Genomic DNA, 23,904 nt, shown 5'->3' with positions numbered 1-23,904 from the left:
CTCCAAACATACTGATCGCTTCAGGGAGAAAATAGTGGATCTTTCATCAATAGCTCCAATAAGTATGAAGTCCGATTCTATTCGTGAAGAAAATCCCCTGGCCCCTGCTCATTCGCTGCATCGGTTGCGGATAAAGGCGAAACTACCAGTAGAGCTGTAGTGTTGATTTTTCTGGAGAGTCCTCGACAGAGCGAGGATTTCCCAAAGCGCCATCCAGGAAATCGCAGCTATATAAAAGGCCTCTTTCAACCATGCTGTTCCCTTTCCAGATGAATATTAAAGCATCATTGCCTGCTTGTGTAATAAAATAATAAACGATTGTTGCATTATTGAAATTCTGCCATGAAATCTCATTAGTATTTTTCCAAAATGTAGTATGTTGATAGCGGGGAGAGAGATATTGTTGCTTGTCCTGATTTTTGCTTTTCCAGTTATTCCATCCAAACCCTAACTCAATATACTGTGACTGGAGGAGTTTGGAGGGAGGGAGGGAGGGGGGAATTCATATAAATATGCAGAACCTCGAGTCTGCTCCGGCGTTTAATAAGACTGACTCTGCATTTCCATCTACCCCAGTAACCCTTAACACCACCCCCCCCCCCCCATTCAATAGTCTTATCACAGTGGGATAGAAGCTGTCCTTGAGCCTGGTGGTATGTACCCTCAGGCTCCTCTATCTTCTGCCTGATGGGAAAGAGGAGAAGAGAGAATGACCCAGGTAGGTGTGGCTGCTTCACCAAGGCTGTGAGAAGTATAGATAGAGTCCATGGAGGGGAGGCTGGTTTTCATGACACACTGGGCTGTGTCCACAACTCTCCACAGATGCTACCTGGCCTGCTGAGTTCCTCCAGCAGTTTTTTTTTCTTCTAGTGTCTGTCCATCTCTGCCTTAAAATGTTAAATAAAAAATTGTTTAAATTACCTTTCAGGAAAAGAGTTTCAAAAGCTCATGAACCTCCCAAGGGGAAAAAAAAAATCACTTCATCCCTGTCCTAAATGGGTGTCTTGTTAGTTTTTAAAGTGACACCTAGAAGAAACAGCTAGAAACACCTAGAATTCTCCCACAAGAAGAAACAGCCTCTTCACTTTAAGACCCCTCAGAATCTTATATGCTTCAATCCCTTCTCACTTTTTTAAACTCCAGCAGATACAAGCCTAGGCTGTCCAATCTTTCTTCATATAACAACTTGCCTATTCCAGGTATTTTGTTCATCTTCAATGAATCTTCCAACTTACATCCTTCTTTAAATAAGGAGACTAATGGTGTACACAGTACTTCAGATGTTATCTCAGCAGTACTCTACAGAACTAAAGCACTTTTAAACCAGTTCCTCTCTAATTCTGTGACTTTCCTAATTATTTGCTGCAACTTTATACTCACCTTTTACAAATCATGCACCAGGACCATCAATCACTGCATCCCATACCAAAGCTCTGCAAACCCTCACCATACAGATAAATGCTTCCTTTTTTATTTTTTTTCCTGCCATAAGGGATAATTTCACAGTTTCACACATTATACTTCATTTGCCAGACATTTGCCCACTCACTTAGAACACAGAACATAGAACATTACAGCACAGTACAGGCCCTTCAGTCCACGATGTTGTGCCAACATTTTATTCTGCTCTAATATCCATCTAACCCTTCCCTCCCACATAGCCCTCCATTTATCTATCATTCATGTGGCTATCTAAGAGTATCTTAAATGTTCCTAATGTATCTGCCCCCACAACCTCTGCCGGCAGTGCTTAACCAATCTATATCTACTTGTATGTCCTTTTTACAAGTTACCTTCGAACCTATTTTTGAGTTAACCATATTTTTAGTGCCTTCTTTCAAATCCTTTATATAAATTATATAAAGTTGAAGCCCCATCACCGATCCCTGTGGTACATTTTGACAACCAGATAAAGATCCATTTATGTATATTGTACTCTCTGTTTTCTGTTAGCCAGATAATCTTCTTTTCAGAATCAGAATCAGGTTTATTATCCCTAACGTATGTCGTGAAATTTGTTGTTTTGCGGCATAGTACAGTGCAAGACATAAACATCTTCTTTCATGCCAGGAGCTGTTTTTCTTCTGCAATATCCTTCGATGTAGTACCTAATCAAATGCTTTCTGTAAATCTGACCTTCATCCACAGAATTCAAAGAATTCCAATAATTTATCAAACATGATTTCCCTTTCACAAGACTATGATGACTTTGCCCGATTGCCGTAAACATTTCGATGTGTCCTGGCATAACATCTTAAATATTAACTTATAGCATTTTCCCTAGGTCCTTTGTTAAACCAATGACCTGTAATTCCCTATTATTTTCTCAATCCTTTTGTGAATTAAAGAGTTATATTCATTATTTTCCAATCCCATGGAACCTTCTCTGAATCTGGGGAAGTTTAGAAAATCAAGATCAACGCATCTCACTAGCCATTTCTTTTAATAACTCTTTATGCATCCAGTCAGGACCTGGAGAACTGTCAGCCCACTCCTCCAACAATTTCCTCAGTACCACTTCTCTGGTGATTATAATTTTCCTGAGATCCTCCCTCCTTTCCATTTCCTGATTTACAGCTATTTCTGGGACGTTACTTGTACTCCCTATATAGATATGTTTGCAAAATATCTGATTAATCCATCTGCTGTCTCCTCATTTTCCATATTTAATTCCTCAAACTCATGTTCTATAGGCTAATGCTCACAACTACTTTTTAAAAAATATTTCTATTTCCATCTATTTTACCTCTCAGTAACTGTTACAGAGCAAGGAACTATGATGTCATGAAGAGAGTTCAGTATAAGGACTTGACATCTGATGGATGAATGGAATTCATTCACAGTTAGAATATAGACAGGATGTGACAGGAATGTAGACTTGGACCTCAAATGAATCTAAAGTTGAAAAGCTTGGCAGAGGTAAGAGGGGTGATGAGCAATGTTCTGGGATAGAATGAGGCAATCTTTAAGATGAAATGGATATCAAAGTGGAAGCTTAGCTCAGGATTTTGCTGGCCACCAAAGCTGTCAACAGTCTGATTCAATCAGGAATAGCGGCCAGAGTAAGGAATGGAGATGGTAGTGAGGGTTTGGTATTCGTAGCAGAGACTGAAAATAATGGCTGAATGGTTAAGTCTAAAAAATAATGAGGCAGCAAGAATCATGGATCTGCACAGAACAGATGTCAGGCTGGCCTTCTGACACTACAGAGGCAGTGGAAGAAACAGGGAAAAACAGTGAAGGGTGAGAAGTGCTGCCATCAGTAGGCAAAATGTAAACTGACACCAAATATGGTAATAATGTTCTCAAGGGGGGAGGAAGAATGGTCAATGATGGATTCTTGAGGGAAACTGTTGGTTGAGATCATTCTATGGTTGTGGGAATGGGGGCTGGTGGGGGAAATGACTGAAATAAATGGTATGGTAAGAAACAATGGTAAACTGGATTTTTTGGTACTCATTTCAGAAAAATACAGTGCTCAGAACTTCCCCTCCTAATCTGCCCTCATCTCTTATGCTTTGTTCCAGCCTTCATTGTAATCAAATCTCTAACTCCTTTCCTTTCCCTGTACTCCCAATTATCCCTAGTCAAGTCCAAGCCTGAATGTGGTCCCACCTTCCTCCTTATGACTCTTTACAGTCACTGACTTTACCTTTAATCCTCCTTTTCAAATGATTCAGAGGCAAATCTCCTCAGCCTCTTTCCCCACAATTATAAGCAATTCTATTTGTTTTATTTAAGCTGTGCTTGTTTTCAGATTTCTATATGTTTTAAAGACTTCAGATTAAAATGGGAAATGCATTACTTTCTGCACATTTCTCTGTCTCTGTCTCTGTCTCTGTCTCTCTCTCTCTCTCTCTCTCTGTCACATACAGGTGTGTTTAATCAGAATATTACTATTTTTAACTTTTGACAAAACATAACATAACTGAAGAATTCCTGCTTCCTTGAAAACTAAAGTATTCCTTCACTTAACCAAATTTAGGCTGCAGATTTTTCTTCTCTCTTGGATGCATTTCACTGTGTGTTTCAATGTACATGTGACTAATAAAGATATCTTAATATCCCTTTTTGACATTTGCAGAACCCAAAAGAAAAGCACGATTATAAACTTTATCAGAACAATAATTTATAGCTTCTACATTTTTGGAATGTAGAAACAAAAGCTTGAGGAGTCTATTCCTTCAGATCAGTTGACTGAATGGTACTGAAGCATTCTGTTAAAACAATAAGACTACACAATCTGGTTTGAAAAGTTTCATTTATTTTCATTCATGGGATATGGACAAAGCTGGATCGCATTTAGTTCCATTTCTACTTGCCCTTGACTGAATACCAGACAGGCCAATTCAAAGAGCATCCACAAATGGAAGGCATCTGGAATCATGTACATGACAGAATAGAGAAGGGCAGCAGGTTTCTATCACTAAAGAATATCAGTGAACCTGATGGGATTTCATGACATTTTGGTAGTTTCATGCTCAGCATTACAGATATTAGTTTTGTGTTTCAGATTAATTCAATTAATTGATTTAAATTCAGTTAAAATTAGTTCTCTAGTTATCAGAATGGAGTTGATAATATGGTTTGGAATGCCAAGGTGATAAATTGCTACTCTTAACAATTACACTATCAAAGCTCATAATTGCTAAAATTATTTCTTAAAATATCAACTCCATCCTGGTTGCTGTTAAATGTTGAGCTGTTCAAGAAGTTGAAACTTTATTTAATGTTCTGAACTTAGGTCTTGTTTTAAAGATAAATACTTGGAATAGTTTGGTAAGAAAATCAAATTAAAACCAGAAGGAAAAAGCTGAAGAGAAAAGCTGATTTGAATTGTGTTCTTAACACTCATCTTTCCAATAGTAGGAGATGTTATTTCAAGAACTTCCTTCATCACTTTCTCTCCTCCTGCTTTCCATGAAATTATTGACATCTTGCCAAGTGCAATTCCACAATCAAAAGTCCACTGGTAGGTGATTTTACTCTTTGTTTCAGATTTAGCACTTTTGGATAATTATTACAGTAGCAGAGCTTTACATGATATTTAAAAGCTTCATTGCCATAGCATCAGTGGAGAGAGTGGGAATGTAAATATGCTGCCTTTTGGAGAACACATGCCCATCCTTACAATGTAATGGAACAAATGAGTTTACAACCTTATATTTCTTTGGATGATTATTACAGGGGGACCGTGACCTTCTCCTTTCCACCTATACCTCCCCTTCCACTCTGTATAGTATTATAATTTACTTCCTTGTATTTTAAAAAATCGATCCGTGGAGATTTTCATTCCTTCGGTCGCTATAGGAAACAATGAGTTAACAAGTATTGAGGAAGAGCATCCCAACACAAACATGTTCTTCACTTAGATTGGCTCATTACTTTGGAATGGTTAAGTTCCAGGTATGGGAGACCATTTTATTACAAATTTCCATTTCTTACATTGATTAAAATTTTCATTTGGATATTTGCAGATATTGGGATGAGGGACAGGGCTGTGAAATTTCTGCTTTGGACTGGACTCAAGTGTAAAAGGCAATCTTGTACCACTGGTTTTATTGCTTTCTTCTTGACTGGAGTGCAAGGCCAAACACTGGGTTAGGAACACATGTCACTTCAAGTCAAACTGCATTAAAGCCTTCAAGTTGTATATTTGCAAAACTTCTTCCAAAACATTTAATTACTGAAAATTAACAATAGTCTCTCATCCCAAAATAATCCTGTGAAGACCCATCATTCTTTCAAAAGCTGGGTAGAGTATTTTAATGAAGTGGTGCTCAATATGACATAACTTTTCCTGCAGGCAAAGTATGCGATTTACCTACTTTCAAAAAACGCTAAGGTTTTCTTTAAATTTCAGTTACATCATATTTTATCTTTTAATAAGGTGGTACTGCAGAAGTTTTTTTTTAATGTTCTCAGCAGATCTTTCTTTCCATCTCTGTCATTGAAGTCCATTCTTTGTGTCTTCATACTGTTGGCAGAGGCAGTGAGTAAAAGAATGACCTGCATTTATAGGACACATCCTATTCACGTGGTCCCAATGCACTGCTCGATTCCATCAGTGCTTTTCCCACGGCCAGTCTTATATTTGCAGCTCTGGAGCTCCAATCAAGCTTGAGACTGAACTGCTGTGGCCATTCCTGGAGTGGTGTCTGGGATTCAGACAGTGGTTCCTGAAGTCCCATCCCAGATCGCCCAATGGTTTTTTGACAGCTTATCACCATTAGAGATCTTCAAACTACTTTTTAAACAATCAGAAACATTTAAGGACAGCAACTAATTTTTAAGAAATATTTTAAAATTATCTATATGTGGAAATTAATTCAGAACAAAGGCAAAGTTGACCAGAAAAAAAACAAAAGCATTACTTTTTAAATCAAGATCAGCAGCCACGTTCAAACAAATAGTGCTCTGTCATTTAAGACTGCCATCCCTGAGGAAAAGCCATAGGGCTGGGTATGTGGTACTTACTGCCCTTCAGCTTAATATGTTTCCTCTCCTTTTGGGATCAAAGTATTTTCTTATCCTAATGATATTTTTACATATGCGATTAGTGATGAAAGCCACTGAAGGTACACTGAGGGCTGTTAACATGCAAGGTCAGACCCTGACTGTAAAACATATCTGGATGATACTGCTGGTGAAAGGATTAACAACTGATCAAACATTCCTCTGAATGCTTTGCTCTGGCTGAACATTAAGGTTCTATTTAGTTCTTGTTGCCTGTTATCTCTTTACAAGCTTTCTCAGACCTTATATTCAACAGAGATGAATGTTTTAAATGATATTCTTTTTCCAATATACTCTCATTTGCCACCTTTCTAAAGGCATTCTTTATTCTTCTGAATAATCTTGAAAAGCACCTACTTAAAAATACACAAATGCATTTTCTTGCAAAATCAATCGATGAAGACGATTTTCGTGCTCAAAATGGGCATTCAGAGGAAGCCACCTCATTCACAGCATTGGGATTCAGCGACTAAAGTGGGCAGCCAACTGCCTAGTAGTAAACATTCCCACTAAGGGCTCAGTTTAATTGGAATTATGTGGTTATTACAGTTGAACAGAGTGGGAATTGCATGTTCATTCCTTAGTCTGAAATAAAAATGGAAAAAAAAATACACCTTGTTCAGAGAAACACCTTGGTGGTTCTGGCTTGATCAACAAAATTGAACTACTGTTCCATTTTGGACTTTTCCATTTGTGTCTCTAGGGTAAGGCTTCTACACATTCATATTCCAACTCTGCTCACCTCATCTATGCTGACACACTTAGACAGCAGGAATTACAACTTATAGTCAGACCACCAGGCCTGCAAGCTCTGGAGAAGAACCCATTTAATTTTGAGTAAGTTTAACTGACTGAAGCTATAAAGAATGCACTGGCTCTAGAGCTGGAATGTAACTAGGGAAATGCTGGCAAAAAGACAAGCGGGAGTAGAGAAATGATATGAGGAGAATATTTACATCTACAATTATGTTGCTAATGTTCCATTCAAGTGAGTCAGGAATGTGAGTCAGATAGCTCCTAACATGACGAAATTCCCAAAATAGCAAAATGAATTGACTTCAATTTTGGTTATTTTAAGACGATTTTGTTTTTGTGAACTGAACACAGTTTATGTTGTAACGAAGTGGATCAAAAATGAACCGTATTTGTTAAGTTTCATTGTTTCTATAACCATGAAACCTTACCGTTTTTTTTATTATTTAGCTACTTAAGTAAATTTTTTATTATGTTGGAGTGGTTGGAGGGTATCGGAAAGGATTGAGTATGTGTACATAGAAAAGCAATTGTTATTATTAGGTTAATTCACTTAATAACGACAACATCAACAACTCGCATTTATATAGTGCCCTAAACATCCAAAGACATTTCATTTAGGTTTAATCAGACAAAAGACAATCTAACAGAGGAGGAATTACATGAGTGACCAAGACCTTAAACAGGCAAGAAGATTAACTAAAATCAGAAAACACTGGAAATGGTTTCTTGTCAGAGCCAATTCTGACAAAAAATCATTGACTTTGAAACAGAAACTCTGTTTCTCTGTCTATAGATTCTATCTGACTTGTTGATAATTTCCACCATTTTCTATTTTTACTTTAGATGTACAGCATAAGTTTTTTTTGTTTTTAAATGGGTTTACTGGGGGAAGGACTGCTGGAGATATGAAAATCCAGGAAAACAGTTCTAGGGCTAAGTATCCAAATTTTAATTTTATATTCACTTATTGAGATTTGTGTGTTTCTGGCATTTATTGTTCATCCCTAATTGCCTTTGGTGAGCTGTCTTCTTGAACCACAGCCGTCCTGCTGGTGAAAGGACTCCCACACTGCTAGTGGGCAGAGGGTTCCAAAATTTAGATCTAATGACTGCAATGGAATGGTAATGTATTTCGAAGTCAGGATTCTATGTGTCTTGGAGGGGAACCTGCAGAAGGTAGTGTTCCCCTGTGCCTGCTTCCCTTATACTTCTTGGTGGTAATGACAAGTTTGGGAGGTGCTGTCGAAGTTGCCTGGGTGAGTTCTGACATGCATTTTAAAAATGGTACACACTTCAGTCCTGCACTGCAGTGGTGGTGGGAATGAATATTTAGAGTGGTTGATAGGGTGCCAGTCAAGTGGACTGCTTCATGCTAGATAGTGTTGAGCTTTTTCAGAATTGTTCATGCAAACAACAAGCAAGTGGAGAGTATTCCATTAATAGGATAGTGGAAAAGCCTTGGGTGTCAGGTGCTGAGTCACTTGCCACTGGTTAACCAGCCTCTGACTGCTTTTGTGGCCACAGTATCAATGTGGCTGGTCCAGCTGAATGGTCAATGGTGGCCCCCAGGATGTTAATGATGGGGGAGGATGATGGTAATGTCACTGAGTGTCAGGGGCAAGTGGTTGCATTTTTATTGATGAGATAAGATAAGAGAGATAAGGGATAAGATCTTTATTAGTCACATGTACATCGAAACACACAGTGAAATACATCTTTTACGTAGAGTGTTCTGGGGGCAGCCCACAAGTGTCGCCATGCTTCCGGCGCCAACATATCGTGCCTACAACTTCCTAACCCGTATGTCTTTGGAATGCGGGAGGAAACCGGAGAACCCGGAGGAAACCCACGCAGACATGGGGAGAACGTACAAACTCCTTACAGACAGCGGCCAGAATTGAACCTGGGTCGCTGGCGCTGTAAGACGTTACGCTAACCACAACACTACAGTGCCTGCCCTATGATGGTTATTGCCTAGTACTTTTGCAGTGAGAATGTGGCTTGCCATTTATCTGCCAATGCCTTGATCTTGCTGTATGCAGCCATGGCTGTTTCCTTTACTGAGGAGCTGTGAATGGAATTAACTATTGTGCAGTCAGTAAACACCACCACTTTTGATGTTAGGAAGAAAAGAAATCCATTGATGACGCAGTTCAAGTGCAACTCCTGTGGCGCTGTTCGGGGGTGGGGCTCCGGCAACCATCTCCATCTTCCTTCATGTGAGGTAAGAGTGTTTTACCTTTGATGACCCATGACCTTAGCTTTACCAGAATACCTTGTACAAACGCTGCCTTGATGTCAAGGGCAGTCATTCTCACTTCACATCTAGAATTTAGTACTGTGCTGAGGTAAGGACTGGAGTGGTCCTGACAAAACCCAGCCTGGGCATCAGCAGGAAGGTTACTGGTGAGTAAGTGATGCTTGACAGCACTGTCGACAATTGCTGATAACATTACTGCCATTGGTGTGGAAACGTGAGTGTGGAATGCACAAAAGACTGGTTTTAGACAAAAACAGAGTTGTTTTAAGATCTTAGGGCAGAAGGACTTTACAGGAATAAGCAAGGATGAAGGAATGCAGGAATTTAAACAATGGAATGGGAATTTTAAAAGCAAGCATTGGACGGCACTATAGAGTTAAGCCTAGAGTTGACACCATGGAAACAATAGAAATGGTTTGGTATGGTTGAAGATATCTTAGGATGAGCTCAAGGTAATGGAGGGTGGAAAATGAAAAACTGGTCACAAGTAATAGTCTTTTCTGGAAGTAATGGAAGTGTGATTGAGAGCTTCAGCACAGTCAAGCTGGGATAGGAATACAGACAAGAGCAGTAACGGTATAGGACTGGGAGGATGCAGTTTTGTAACAAAGTGGGTGTAAGTTTGAAAGGCCTTGACCATATCAGACAAGTCGCTGCAGCTTGAAAGGGGAACAGAATTGGTGACGATGGACAGGAGTTTGTGGTGGAGGATGAAGACAATGAATTCAGATTTCATATTATTTAATGGAAGAAATTTTGCCTTATGCAGGACTAGATGTCAAATGAAAATGTTGTCAGGCAACAGAAAATGTGGAAGGATTGAGAGGAGAAACAGAACCAGATGTCAGCAGTGTGATAAAATCAAAGATTCCAAGAATCATTGCAGCACAGAAAGGCTGTTTTGCCAACAAGCCTCTACCAGGTTTTTGCAGAAAACTTTAGCTAATCCCATTCCCCCAGCCAATATAATCAAAATAGCACCATGTGATTTTCCCTAAACAATCTGTGTCAGTAGACATTGTCTCACGTTAACCTCTCTGTTAAAAGACAGTGCCTCCACTGTTCACTCACTGAGCACTACAACAGAAGCATCTTTCTAATTTAATCTGGCCCAAACGTCTGCACTGGGTCAGAGAAGGGAATGCTATCAGCTGAGTCACAACTGCTTAATTGTGGAACTGGCTATCATATCTTTGATCAACATCACCAATAGGAAGCATGGTGAAGAAGGCTTTTGGCACACTGGCCTTCATCAGCCAGGGCATTCAGTATAGAGGTTGGGATGTTATGTTGTAGTTATAAAAGACATTGGTAAGGCCACATTTGGAGCATTGTGTTCAGTTATGGTCATGCTGCTTTAGGAAAGATGCCATTAAGCTAGAAAAAGTGCAGAAAATATTTACAAGGATGTTGCCAGGATTTGAGGGACTGGGTTCTAGGGAGGGGTTGGGCAGGCTAGGACTTTAATCCTTGGAGCGTAGGAGAGTGAGAGGGGATCTTATAGAGGTGTATAAAATCATGAGGGGCATGGATAGGGTGAATGTATTCAGTCTTTTTCCCAGGGCTGGGGAATGAAGAACTAGAGGGCATAGATTTAAGGTGAGAGGGGAAAGATTTAGTAGGAAATTGAGGGGCAACTTTTTTACACAGAGGGTGGTATGTACATGGAACGAGCTGCCAGAGGCAATGGTTGAGGCAGGTACAATAACAACATTTAAAAGATATTTGGACAGGGACATGGATAGGAGAGAATATGGGTCAAATACAGGCAAATTGGAACAGCAAACATGGGCATCTTGGTCGGCATGGACGAGTTGGGCTGAACAGCCTGCTTCCATGCTGTATGACTCCATGTCTCCATGTGGATGAGAAATGATGATGAGTGGAAGGATAAGTTAGGAGCTGCAGCAAGAAAGGCAAGGAAGAGGAATGATCACAGATGATTCTGTTGCTATAACTGAGTGGGTAAGGGTGAAATCAGGTAAGGGCAGTTGCTTTTAATGAGACAAAAGAGGAGGGTGGTGAGGATTCCCATGACAGAAGCTGCAGGGAAAACAAAATATGAGGGGATAATGCAAAGTCATGGACAATATGCTTTGTAATTTTGATATGTTTAACAATGGAGGAAGAAAGGAAACATGGTTGGAGAGGTTTTAACAGAACCTTGGGAATTTGGGCACAGACTTTGGAGTAGATAAGATGCCTCATCCTTGAGGGAAGTTGTTGGTTTACCCAGTTATCCAGGAGATGTGGGCTGATGCTACGGAGATAGAAGATAGACACAGATTTAATACATCTTTCAAAATGGCGCTGGCTTAAATTTTAGTGAGTTTCACGTCATGGGTCCAAATTGCTCCGTTGTGAACAGAGTTTCTCGAGCACATCACACTTGTCACCATAGAGATCAATGTTTTTGTAAGATAGTTAAATAAATGCATGCTTCAGGTTCAGCAGCTAAGCATTTCTTGAAGTCAATAAGTTCAACGAAGTTGTAGGCATCACAAAAACAAAAGGTCTCAAGTCATATCATGGAGATATGAAGGACCAAGGATAAGGGATCAAAGGAATGACAAAAATTGCCCATTTTGTTGATCTTAATGAGAAACTTGATGAAGAAACTAGAGCACAATGTGAGACAAAAAAAAAGAAATGTATTTCTATACATAATATGAAAGGTACAATGTTAACTTTTGGCATCCGTATCGATATTCGCTATTATGATCGATATGAATTTGTCTTGGATACTAGGTAGTTAACATGCCATCAAAGACACGAAGGAATAAAGTTAATCTATACAAATGTATTTTATTGAACAATAATTCTGTACAATTAAAGTTGGATTGCAGGAAAATAAGCATGCAAGTGAAATATATAGATCAGATGTAACAATTGTCTATAATTGCGTTTGAGGACAGAGGCCTGTCCTTGATCGGCTATGATTGGTTTGTAGGAAAAATTAAACTGGGCCAATACTCAGAGAATTTCCATTCATAGGCCAATGTTCAATGGATAGAGTGATGGAGTCATAGAGTTATACAGCACAGAAACAGGCCCTCCAGCCCAACTCGTCCATGCTGATGAAGTTGCCTACCTGAGTTAATCCCATTTGTGTGCATTTGGCCCCTATCTCTCTAAACCCTTCCTATCCATGTACCTGTCCAAATGTCTTTTAAGTGTTGTCGTTGTACCCACCTCTATCACTTCCTCTGACAACTCATTCCACATATCCACCACCTTCTCTGTGAAAAGTTGCCCCTCAGGTTCCATATAAATCTTTCCCCAATCACCTTAAGTCTGTGCCCTCTAGTTTTAGATTCACCTATCCTGGGAAAAAGACCGTGACCATTCATTTAACCTATGCCCCTCGTGGTTTTATATACTTCCATAAGATCACCCCTCAGCTTCATACACTCCAGGGAAAAAAGCTCCAGCCTATCCAAGCCCCCCAGTCCTGTAATATCCTTAAGAATCGTTCCTACATCCTTTCTAGCTTAATGACATCCTTCCTATAGGTAGGCAACGAAAACTGCACACAATACTCAAAGGCTTTTTCCCCTCAGGTTGGGTGAGACTAGAACTAGAGGTCATATGTTTAGGGTGAAAGGTGAAATATTTAAGGGGAATCTGAGAGGGATCTTCTTCACTCAGAGGGTAGTGCGAGTGTGGAATGAGCTGCCAGTAGAAGTGGTAGTTGCAGGTTCAATTGTAACATTTAAGAGAAATTTGGATAGGTGCATGGATGGTAGGAAGGGGGATGATGTTCTGAAGAGTGAGTTCAGGGAGCTAGGCAGAAGACTGAGGAACAGGACCTCAAGGGTAGCAATCTCAGGATTGCTGCCGGTGCCACGCTATAGTAAAGGCAGGAACAGGAGGAGGTGGCAGATAAATGCGTGGCTGAGAATTTGGTGCAGGAGTGAGGGTTTTAGATTTCTGGATCATTGGGATTTCTCCTCGGGAAGGTGGGACCTGTACGGAGAGGACGGGTTACACCCGACCCAGAAGGGGGCCAATATCCTTGCGGCTAGGTTTGCTAGGGTGGTTCGGGAGGATTTAAACTAGTTTGTGAGGGGGAAGGGAACCGGAAGAGTAGGTCAGAGGAAGAAGGGGATGGGGAAGAGTTAGATCAAACAGGTAGAGAGGCTTTGGGGAAGGAGAAGCAGAATACAGGCTATAAAAGTAGTAAGGCAGATGGACTGAAGTGTGTTTACTTAAATGCAAGAAGCATCAGGAATAAGGGAGATGAACTGAGGGCTTGGATAAGTGTGGGGGACTATGATATTGTGGCTATTACTGAGATGTGGCTGAAGTCAGGGCAGGGGTGGATATTGAATATTCCTGGTTCTCAGCGTTTTAAGAGGGATAGGGAAGGGGGGAGAAGAGGAGGAGGGGTGGCGATACTGATCAGGGACACTGTTACGGCTGCGGAAAGGATGGATGTTGTAGAAGGATCATCCCTAGAGTCCGTATGGGTGGAAGTAAGGAACAAGAAAGGAGCAGTTGCTTTACTAGGAGTATTCTATAGGCCCCCCGGTAGCAGTAGAGATATAGAGGAGCAGATTGGCAGGCAGTGTTTGGAGAGAAGCAAAAATAACAGGGTTGTTATAATGGGAGACTTCAACTTCCCAAATATAGACTGGAACCTGCTTAGTGCCAAAGGTTTAGATGGGATGGAATTTGTTAAATGTGTCCAGGAGGGATTCCTGAGGCAGTATGTCAACAGGCCGACTAGAGGGAACGCCATGTTAGATCTAGTTTTAGGAAATGAACCGGGACAGGTGAAGGATCTATTGGTGGGTGAGCATTTGGGGGACAGTGACCATTGCTCCATAACCTTTAAAATTGTCATGGACAGGGACAGGTGCAGAGAGGACAAGAAGATATTTAATTGGGGAAGGGCAAACTATGAGGCTGTAAGGAAAGAACTTGGGAGTGTAAATTGGGATGACCTTTTTGAAGGGAAATGTACTATGGAGATGTAGTCGATGTTCAGGGATCTTATGCAGGATGTTAGGGATAAATATATCCCGGTGAGGCAGAGAAGGAATGGCAGGGTGAAGGAACCATGGCTGACGAGACAGGTGGAACGACTAGTTAGGGAGAAGAAGGTAGCATACATAAGGTATAAGCAGCAAGGTTCAGACAGGGCTTGTGAGGAATATAGAGTAGCAAGGAAGGAACTTAAGAAAGGGCTGAGGAGAGCTAGAAGGGGACATGAAAAGGCATTGGCTAGTAGGGTTAAGGAAAATCCCTTTCTCACGTACGTGAAGGGTAGGAGGATGGTTAGGGTAAAGGTAGGTCCGATTAAAGACAAAGGTGGGAGAATGTGCCTGGAGGTGGTGGAAGTGAGAGAAGTTCTCAATGAGTACTTCTCTTTGGTATTCACCGAGGAGAGGGGTCTTGATGACGCGGAAGGGAATGCTGGTAAGGGTAATGTTCTCGAGGTTGTAGATATCAAGAGAGAGGATGTGTTGAAGTTGTTAAATAATATCAAGACAGATAAATCTCCGGGGCCTGACGGGATTTTCCCCAGGCTGCTTCGAGAGGCGAGGGAGGAGATTGTTGAACCGCTGGTAAGGATCTTTGAGTCCTCGTTGTCCACAGGGATAGTGCCGGAGGACTGGAGGGTGGTGAATGTTGTTCCCCTGTTCAAAAAAGGTAGTAGGGATAGTCCAGGGAATTACAGACCGGTGAGTCTCACGTCTGTGGTGGGTAAGCTGTTAGAAAGGATTCTAAGGGATAGGATCTATGAACACCTAGAGAATCATGGATTGATTAGGGACAGCCAGCATGGCTTTGTGAAGGGAAGATCTTACCTCACAAGCCTGATAGAGTTCTTTGAGGAGGTGACGAGGAAGATTGATGAGGGTAATGTGGTGGATGTGGTCTATATGGATTTTAGTAAGGCATTTGATAAGGTTCCTCATGGTCAGCTTCTTCAGAAGGTCAGAGGCCAAGGGATCCAGGGAAGCTTGGCTGTGTGGATTTGGAATTGGCTTGCCTGTAGAAAGCAGAGGGTTGTGGTGGAGGGAGTGCCCTCGGATTGGAGGGCAGTGACTAGTGGTGTCCTGCAGGGATTGGTTCTGGGACCTCTACTTTTTGTGATATTTATAGATGACTTAGATGAGGGGGTGGAGGGCTGGGTTAGTAAGTTTGTGGATGACACTAAGATCAGCACTGTTGTGGATAGTGTGGACGGCTGTCAGAGCTTGCAGAGGGATATTGATAGGATGCAGAGCTGGGCTGACAAGTGGCAGATGGAGTCCAATCCGGAGAAGTGTGAGGTGGTACACTTTGGAAGGACAAACTCCAGGGAAGAGTACAAGGTAAATGGCAAGGTACTTGGCAGTGTAGAGGAGCAGAGGGATCTGGAGGTTCATATTCACAGTTCACTGAAAGTTGCCTCACAGGTGGATAAAGCAGTTAAGAAGGCCTATGGGATGTTAGCTTTCATAAATCATGGGATTGAGTTTAAGAGCTGCGAAGTGATGATACAGCTTTACAAAACTCTAGTTAGACCACACTTAGAGTACTGTGTTCAGTTCTGGTCGCCACATTATAGGAAGGATGTGGAGGCATTGGAGAGGGTGCAGAGGAGATTTACCAGGATGCTGCCTGGATTAGAGCGTATGGAATATGAGGAGAGGCTTAAAGTGCTAGGGCTTTATTCACTGGAAAGGAGGAGGATGAGAGGAGACATGATAGAGGTATATAAAATATTGAGAGGAATAGATAGAGTAGACAGTCAGCGCCTCCTTCCCAGTGCACCAATGCTCAAGACAAGAGGGCATGGCTTTAAGGTTATGGGTGGGAGGTTCAGGGGAGATGTCAGGGGGAGGTTTTTCACCCAGAGAGTGGCAGGTACATGGAATGCACTGCCTGGGGTGGTGGTGGAGGCAGATACATTGGACAGGTTCAAGAGTTTGTTGGATAGGCATATGGAGGAATGTGAGATAGAGGGATATGCGGGTTAGATAGTGTGAGGGTGGTTTGATGGACAGCACAACATGGTGGGCCGAAGGGCCTGTTTTGTGCTGTATGGTCTATGGTTCTATGGTTCTATGGTTGATGAGAGAGGTTTGGAGGGATATGGTCAGGGTGCAGGTAGATGGAACTAGACAGTAACCAGTCCGGCATGGACTAGATGGGCCGAAGGGCCTGTTTCTATGCTGTAGTGCTCTATGACTCTATGCGTTCTAACCAAAGTATCGTACAGTTGTAATGTGACGTCCCAACCCTTGTATTCAATGGCCTGACTGACATAGGCAAGCATGTCAAGTGCCTTCTTCACCGCCCTGTCTGCCTATGTCGCCACTTTCAGAGGACTACATACTTGTGCCCCTAGGTCCCTCTGTTCTACAACACTCTCCAGGGCCTTGCCATTTACTGTGTAATTCCTGCCCTGGTTTAACTTCCCAAAATGTAACACTTTGTAGTTGTCTAAGTTAAATTCCATCTGTCCTTCCTTGGCCCAGGTGATCTAGATCCTGTTGTAACCTTAGGCAACCTTCCTCACTGTGCACTATACCACCAATTTTCACAAACTTACTGACCATACTTGCATTTCGTTTTGAAATGTGCTACAAGGAAAGTATCCAGGTTCACCATAATGTCAAGCAGGAGGCAAAGGCAATAACTGAACCTGGTTCATAACACTCTATTCTAAAGAAAAGTATCACCTGCACAATTAAATTATATCGAGTAGGAGGGTATTATGAAGAAACTAGCATGCCACTTTAATTCTCAATCCTATTGTTGTTGTTAATATGATAAACATTGACAACAACACCTTCTGCTATTCTGACCTGTTTGTCTGCGGCCTCCTCCGTTGCCATAGTGAGGCCCAATGTAAATTAGGACACAAAAAAATTTGCAGATACTGGAATCTGGAGCAATACACAAAAAAGTGCTGGAGGAACTCAGCAGTTCAGGCAGCATCTATGGAGGGAAATAAACAGTCAATGTTTCGGGCTGAGACCCTTCATCAGGACTGGAAAGGAAGAGGGCAGAAGCCGGAATAAGAAGGTGGCGAGAGGGGGAGGAGCACACGCAGGCAGGGGATAGGTGAGTTCATGTGATAGGGGAGTCCAGGTGAGAGGGGGAGGGTAGGTGGGAGGGGGAGGGGGAGAAGATGTAATAAGCTGAGAGGTGATAGGTAGAAGAGGCAAAGGGCTGACGAAGAAGAAATCCGGTAGGAGAGGGCAGTGGACCATGGAATAAAGGATGGAGGAGGGGAGGAGAGGAGATGGGCAGGTTACCAAGGTGGGGGAAGGGAGCCACAGGAATAAGGGAAGGCAAAGGAGTGGGGAGGAAGAAAAAGAAGGGGTGGGGTTACTGGAAGTTAGAGTAATCGATGTTGAGGCCATCAGGTTGGAGACTCCCAAGGCAAAATTCCTCCAAGCTGCATCGGGCCTCAACACGGCAGTAGAGGAGGCCATGAAAGTGCATGTCAGTATGGGAGTGGAATGGAATGGGAACTAAAGCAATAATATCTTCTTTTCTGTCTAGGCAATTTGCAATCTTCTGGAATGAACACTACACTCTCATTAATTCCCATTATCATGCTTATGTCCTTTTCTCACCCCGTTTCTATAATATGCCTCTTTAACAGTAGGTACTCATGCTCCTTATCACCTCACCTGTCTTAACCTATTTCCATATGGACTTTTGTCCTATATCTCACAGCTCCCCCCAGTTCAGTTTTGAAAACTGTAATCCATTCACTCTCCCCTCAGTTCTGAGGAAGGGTCCTTGACCTGAAACATTAACCGATTTCTCTTTCCATCTTGTAAACAACTTATCCCCATACAACCCATCTCCGGTTTTACCCTATCAAAGACATCCTCCTCCACCCTTTCTGCAGCTTGAAGGGCTTTTTTGTCTACTTTTCAGTTCTGACAAAGGGTCTCTAACCTGAAATGTTGACTGTTTCTCTTCCCACAGATGCAGCCTGACCTGCTGAGTATTTCCAGCATTTTCTGTTTTTTTGTTTCAGATTCTACCTTCCACAATTTTATTTGTTTTCCAAGCCTTGTTACTCACTCCTGTTTGGAGATTTCAAACAGTGAAAGCTGAGACACAAGAGACCGCAGATGCTGGACTGTGGACTCAAAACCAAACTGCTGGAGGAATTCAGCAGGTCAAGAGGCAGACAGATGATCGACATTTTGGGTCAAGACCCTGCATCAGTCCTTTGCAGGGTCTCAACACAAAACATCAATCATCCTACTACCTCCAGTCAAAACACTGATCCTGGAGTCAAAAGAAGCCTTATATTTAGTGTATGACTTTGAAAAAGGACAAAGGAAATTCCACAATCTCAGCCAGAACAATGAGGAGTTTTTCCATGAATCTATATCATTTAGGCCAATTTCCACTAACATATAGTTTGCCAGCAGTTAATGCAATTCCACTTGACAAATATGAATCAAACCAAACCAAGGGCAAGTTATCACAAATTTTGGCACAGGGCCTAACCTTCTTGCAGATTGGGCAAGTCAGTCATAAATAACTTGTGATCCTAAGATATTCAACAAAAGCACTATCCCGAATGGTGAGAAGGATTCGGAACAACTTATGTCATAGCTGTTTTAACAGTAATGAAGCAACTTCAAGAACTAACAAGTGAGACTAAGAAAGCAACTGTTTCAGTTTCTCAGAAAAAATATACAGTGTTTTACCTTAACCCAAGAATAACAAGCCTTTCAAAGCTTAGTTCACATTCTGAACATTGTGATCTCCAGGATGAAGACAGTGATAAACATTGTCAATGAAACTTCCATTTACATAGCAATGTTAATGCTGCACAGTCTGGGATGCATCAGAAACGTGTTGTCAAAATAAAATTCACACTAAACACATATAGAGGTAGTAGGCCAGATGACCAAAAGCTTGATCACAGAGACAGGTTCACAGGAGGATTTTAAAGGAAGAAGGAGAGGAAGAGAGCCAGTAATGTTTTGTTAGGAAATTCCAGAGCTTAGAGCCTTGGCTGCTGCAAGACCATATGTCTTTACACTCATTTGTCTTACGTGGGGAGCATCATTATAAAAAGGCTAATGGTCCTGGAGAGGGTAGGAGAACAGTTTGAACAATTGGGCCGTTGAGTAGGCTGTTGATAAAGTATTTTACAAATGCCATGAAATTTTGCCCCCTCATGTTAGCTATGACTGCGAAGGACTGATGCAGGGTCTTGACCAAAAATGTTACCAGATAAGATTTGCCTTGTCAGTTTCTAAAACAAATCTCGTAAGAGGTCTTTCGCTGTGAACCTGCAGCTACATTCTTAAAGACAATGTATCTGTTTGATTACTGCGGGGAGTTACATGTAAACTACTTTTGTTTTGAAGACTGGTTGTCTTCTGAACTAACTGCTACTCCATTCCATAACTTCTGAAGATGTTTGCATTTTTGTAACCAACTTCCTTGTCTTGAAAAGTGCTTTAATAATTGATGGGAGAATTGTATAAAGCCAGATTTCTGTAACTCAGTTCTTCCATATATTTTCCAAGGGAGCCCCTGTACCAATGTAAATTGAACAGCAGGTGGCCCCTGATGGAAGTGAGCAATCACATATTAAAGAAGCAAAGGACTTTAGATGACAAAATGTCTTCAACCAGAAACGTTAACTGTTTCTCTTTCCACAGATGCTGCCTGACCTGCAGAGTGCCTGTTTTTATTTCAGATTTCCAGCAACTGCATTTTTTTTGATTATCTAACATGACTTTATTGTCTTTTGATGGAATATTCTAAAGGATCAGTAAATAAAAATAAAAAAAGGATCTAGGAATAAAAGTCATTGGTATTATCCTAGTAATTGGAATGTTTATTTCGATTAAAATTCACCATCTGTAGTTGTTTTGGGTTTAGAAATACTCATTCAAGAACATTTTTGGCAGTAAGTGTTTGATGGCATGTAAATTTAATTAGTGGTAATGTACCCACCAGTTTTTTTTAAATCAAGTCTTACATAAAATAATAAAAACACAAACTCTTTGTTTTCCATTTGACTGTAATCCAAGAGAGTTCATTTGTTTCATCTGGTATAAAGAAAATTCTATAATACTTGGAGACACAAGAGACTACAGATGCTGTAATCTCAAGCAAAAAAACAAACTGCTGGAGGAGCTCAGTGGGTCAAACAATATTCATGGAGGCAGAAGGATAGTCGACGTTTTGGGTCATGACCCTGCTGCTTGACCTGACGAGTTCCTCCAGCAGTTTGTGTTTTGCAGTTTAATACATGAATTAATTCAAATTAAAATAGTTTCTTCAGCCTGAGTGGTTCACTGTCAGATTGTGAGATTAGAGATTTTCTGATCCCTTCAGTTTGGCAAAACAATCGCACATGTTAATCACAATTTAAAAAGCAGACTGCCAAGATCACATCGCTACAACAATTAAATAGTGATTAAAATACAAAATTAGTGTATTATGAGCACATTTGGAACAAGAAGGTTTCTCAACTGAGATTTAAGCAGGTTCTGTTTCTTTGGCAGAGCACCCCTATGTAAATGGGCATCCATCTAGAAAGAAACAGAGTCAATTGCACTGATCTCTGCTTAAGTGGTTAGCCAGAACTCAACATGCCAACCCACTGAGAAGCCAGCCTGAGATATCTTTGCCATCATGTATCCATTTATAAATCACATAAACATTGTGTTCAAATTGACTAAAAATGGATGTTAAATTAATCCCACCACAGTTGTTGGTCCACAGACCTGCAGATTATGACTCTTCATATGCTAATCCAGATACATCTTAAATATAGTGAGGATCTCTGCCTTCACTGCTCTCTGAGATATTGAGTTTCAGATCACTCATTAAGTGGAGTAATTCTTTTCCACTACACTTGAATTCTTCTTATCACTTAAATCTATGCTGCCTGGTTATTGACCCTGCTGCCAAAGGAAATATAGTTTTGCTGTCTAACCTGTCAACATAGCTCATAATTTTATGCACCTTAAACAACTTATTGCTCAACCCACAGATGAGCTGGAGGAACTTAGCAGGTCAGGCAGCATCTATGGAGGGAAATGGACAGTTGACATCTCAGGTCGAGACCCTTCATCAGGACTGGAAAGAAAGAGAGGAGATAGCCAATATAAAAAGGTGGGGGGAAGGGTGGCTGAAATGTCGACTGTCCATTTCTCTCCATAGATGCTGCCTGCCCCATTGAGTTCCTTCAGCTCCTTTGTGTGTTGCTCCAGACTTCCAGCACCTGCAGTCTCTTCTGTCTCTAACTCTTTGTTCAGTCCCCTTTGTTCCAAAGAAAACAACTGCAGCTTCACTGATATCTACTTCTCCAGTCCCAGAAACTTCCTCAAACATCTTCTCTGCACCCTCTCTGGTGCCGTTACAAGTGGAACCAAAGTCATCACTAAAACTTTAGAGAACAAAAAAAAATTGCACTATTAAATATTCTAAAGTAAATTGCTCATGCATCCCAGTTTTGACCTTTTAAAAATACCTTAAGCTTCAGAAATGGTGTGAAAGGATGTTTATTGGAATGCAATCAATAACTAGCTTTTTTTAAATGGTAAACATCCTGAAAGCCTAAGCGTCAGTTCCAAACCATCCATCTTTATACAGGTGACCCCTGCGATATGGTCACACAACAAAATTAGCTTTAATAAATTAGAATAACAACTGTAGGAATGTAAGGGTTTACCACAGGAAGTGTTGATTTAAACTCACAGAGATGTTTATGTAATGAGGGAAGGAATGGAATCAATTTCATTTTGTCTGGAGCATAGACACTGTTTTCTACCTATCAATGGTTGCATTCAGACTTACATTTTCACTATAATCATAACTTATGCAAAATCAGTACTCAATTTCTGAATTACTGCATGTTATTGTAGAACTTGTTAATGCAATGAATTTCAGAGTCCGGGCTGTTGGAGAATTTTTTTCAGGTTTATTATCGCTGACATATGTCGTGAAATTTAGTTTTTTTTGCGGCTGCAGTGCATTGCTAGACATAAAAATTACTATAAGTTACAAAAATAAATAAATAGTGCAAAGAGGTATAATGAGGTAGTATTCATGGGTTCATGGACTGTCAGGAATCTGATGGCAGAGGGGAAGAAGCTGTTCCTGAAACGTTGAGTGTGGGTCTTCAGGCTCCTGTACCTCCTCCCTGATGGTAGTAACATAAGGAGGGCATGTCCCCAGTGGTGAGGGTCCTTAATGATGGGTGCAATCCATGTAACACTGCAGGATCTTAAGCAGCTGTTTATATTTTTTATATATAGTTAGTGCACAAAGAAAATTCTCTGGTGCTATTCTAATTCTTTTCCAATACCAGCCTGTTTGTGGCCAGAAATTAAACTTCAAGCTGTGAAATTCCTGAAAATGCAGTAGACCTACAGAAATTCAAGGACATTCACCCTCAGAAAACCTGGTGTCAGCTACATTGTGCAGCACTAGGTGTGAGGTGGAGGGGGAATAAGGAAGAGCATGCTGGAGACAACATCACAGGTCCTGTTCACGTCCCCTGCGATAACCCAGAAGGCATCAGGGTGTGCTGTCTCATAACGTTAATCATGGTGTTCAGTTCTTTCAGTGCCAGCTTGACATTTGCCTGGGGTAGAATGTACACTGCTACCAGGATGATGGCGGGGAACTCCTTCGGCAGGTAGACACTTGACTGCCAGATGTTCCAGGTTGAGGGAGCAGGACTGAGACAGAACCACCACGTCTGTGCACCACTATGAGTTAATCATGAAGCAAATGCTTTTGCCTTTACCTGATGCCGCTGTCCAATCCATGCAATGGATAGTGAAGCCCTCGGGCTGGAGCGCTGTGTCTGGAGTGCAGGGGGCGAGCCATGTCTCTGTGAAACAGAGTATACAACAGTCCCTGATGTCCCTCTGGTACTGCAGTCTTGCTCTGAGGTCTTCAGTTTTATTTTCCAGAGACTGTACATTAGCCTAATGTTGGTTACCTAATGGACTCAATGGAAGTGTTCCATAAAGCAGTCATACAATCTACTTTTGTTTTTTTTTCCAATATAGCTTCACTTTGGTGTTGAGAGAAATATAACATATGAATGAAATTTTCAGTTGAGATCCTGTCTTCTATTTTACCCAGACTTAACAGATGCAGTTCGAGTAAGATTATCCTTCAATCTTTACTTGAAAATCAGATTAACTGGTCATTTATCTCATCGTCCATTTAAGGATACTTGCCGTATGCAAAAAGCTTGCTGTACTGGTTTACATTACAAGCATAACTACACTTTAAAATTACTTCATAGACTGTGGGAATACTTTAAGATGTGTACTGATGTAAAAATGTGTTCTTTATTTTCTCTATTTTTACAGATTATTATTAGATATTTACATTGCTTAAATACTTCATAAGATGACAGA

At 41.1% G+C, this 23,904-nt stretch overlaps 1 long non-coding RNA gene across 1 annotated transcript in view; it reads right to left on the bottom strand.

The window, feature by feature from the left end:
* The window catches only part of LOC127569881 (uncharacterized), a 263,884-nt gene that overhangs the window by 99,283 nt on the left and 140,697 nt on the right, over window positions 1-23,904 (bottom strand). The window lies entirely within an intron of this gene.

The sequence above is a fragment of the Pristis pectinata genome, chromosome 4 (assembly GCF_009764475.1).
Source record: "Pristis pectinata isolate sPriPec2 chromosome 4, sPriPec2.1.pri, whole genome shotgun sequence".
NCBI classification, from domain to species: Eukaryota; Metazoa; Chordata; class Chondrichthyes; order Rhinopristiformes; family Pristidae; genus Pristis; species Pristis pectinata.
The sequence above is the reverse complement of the archived record's forward strand: the minus strand, read 5'-3'. Positions and strand labels throughout refer to the sequence as shown.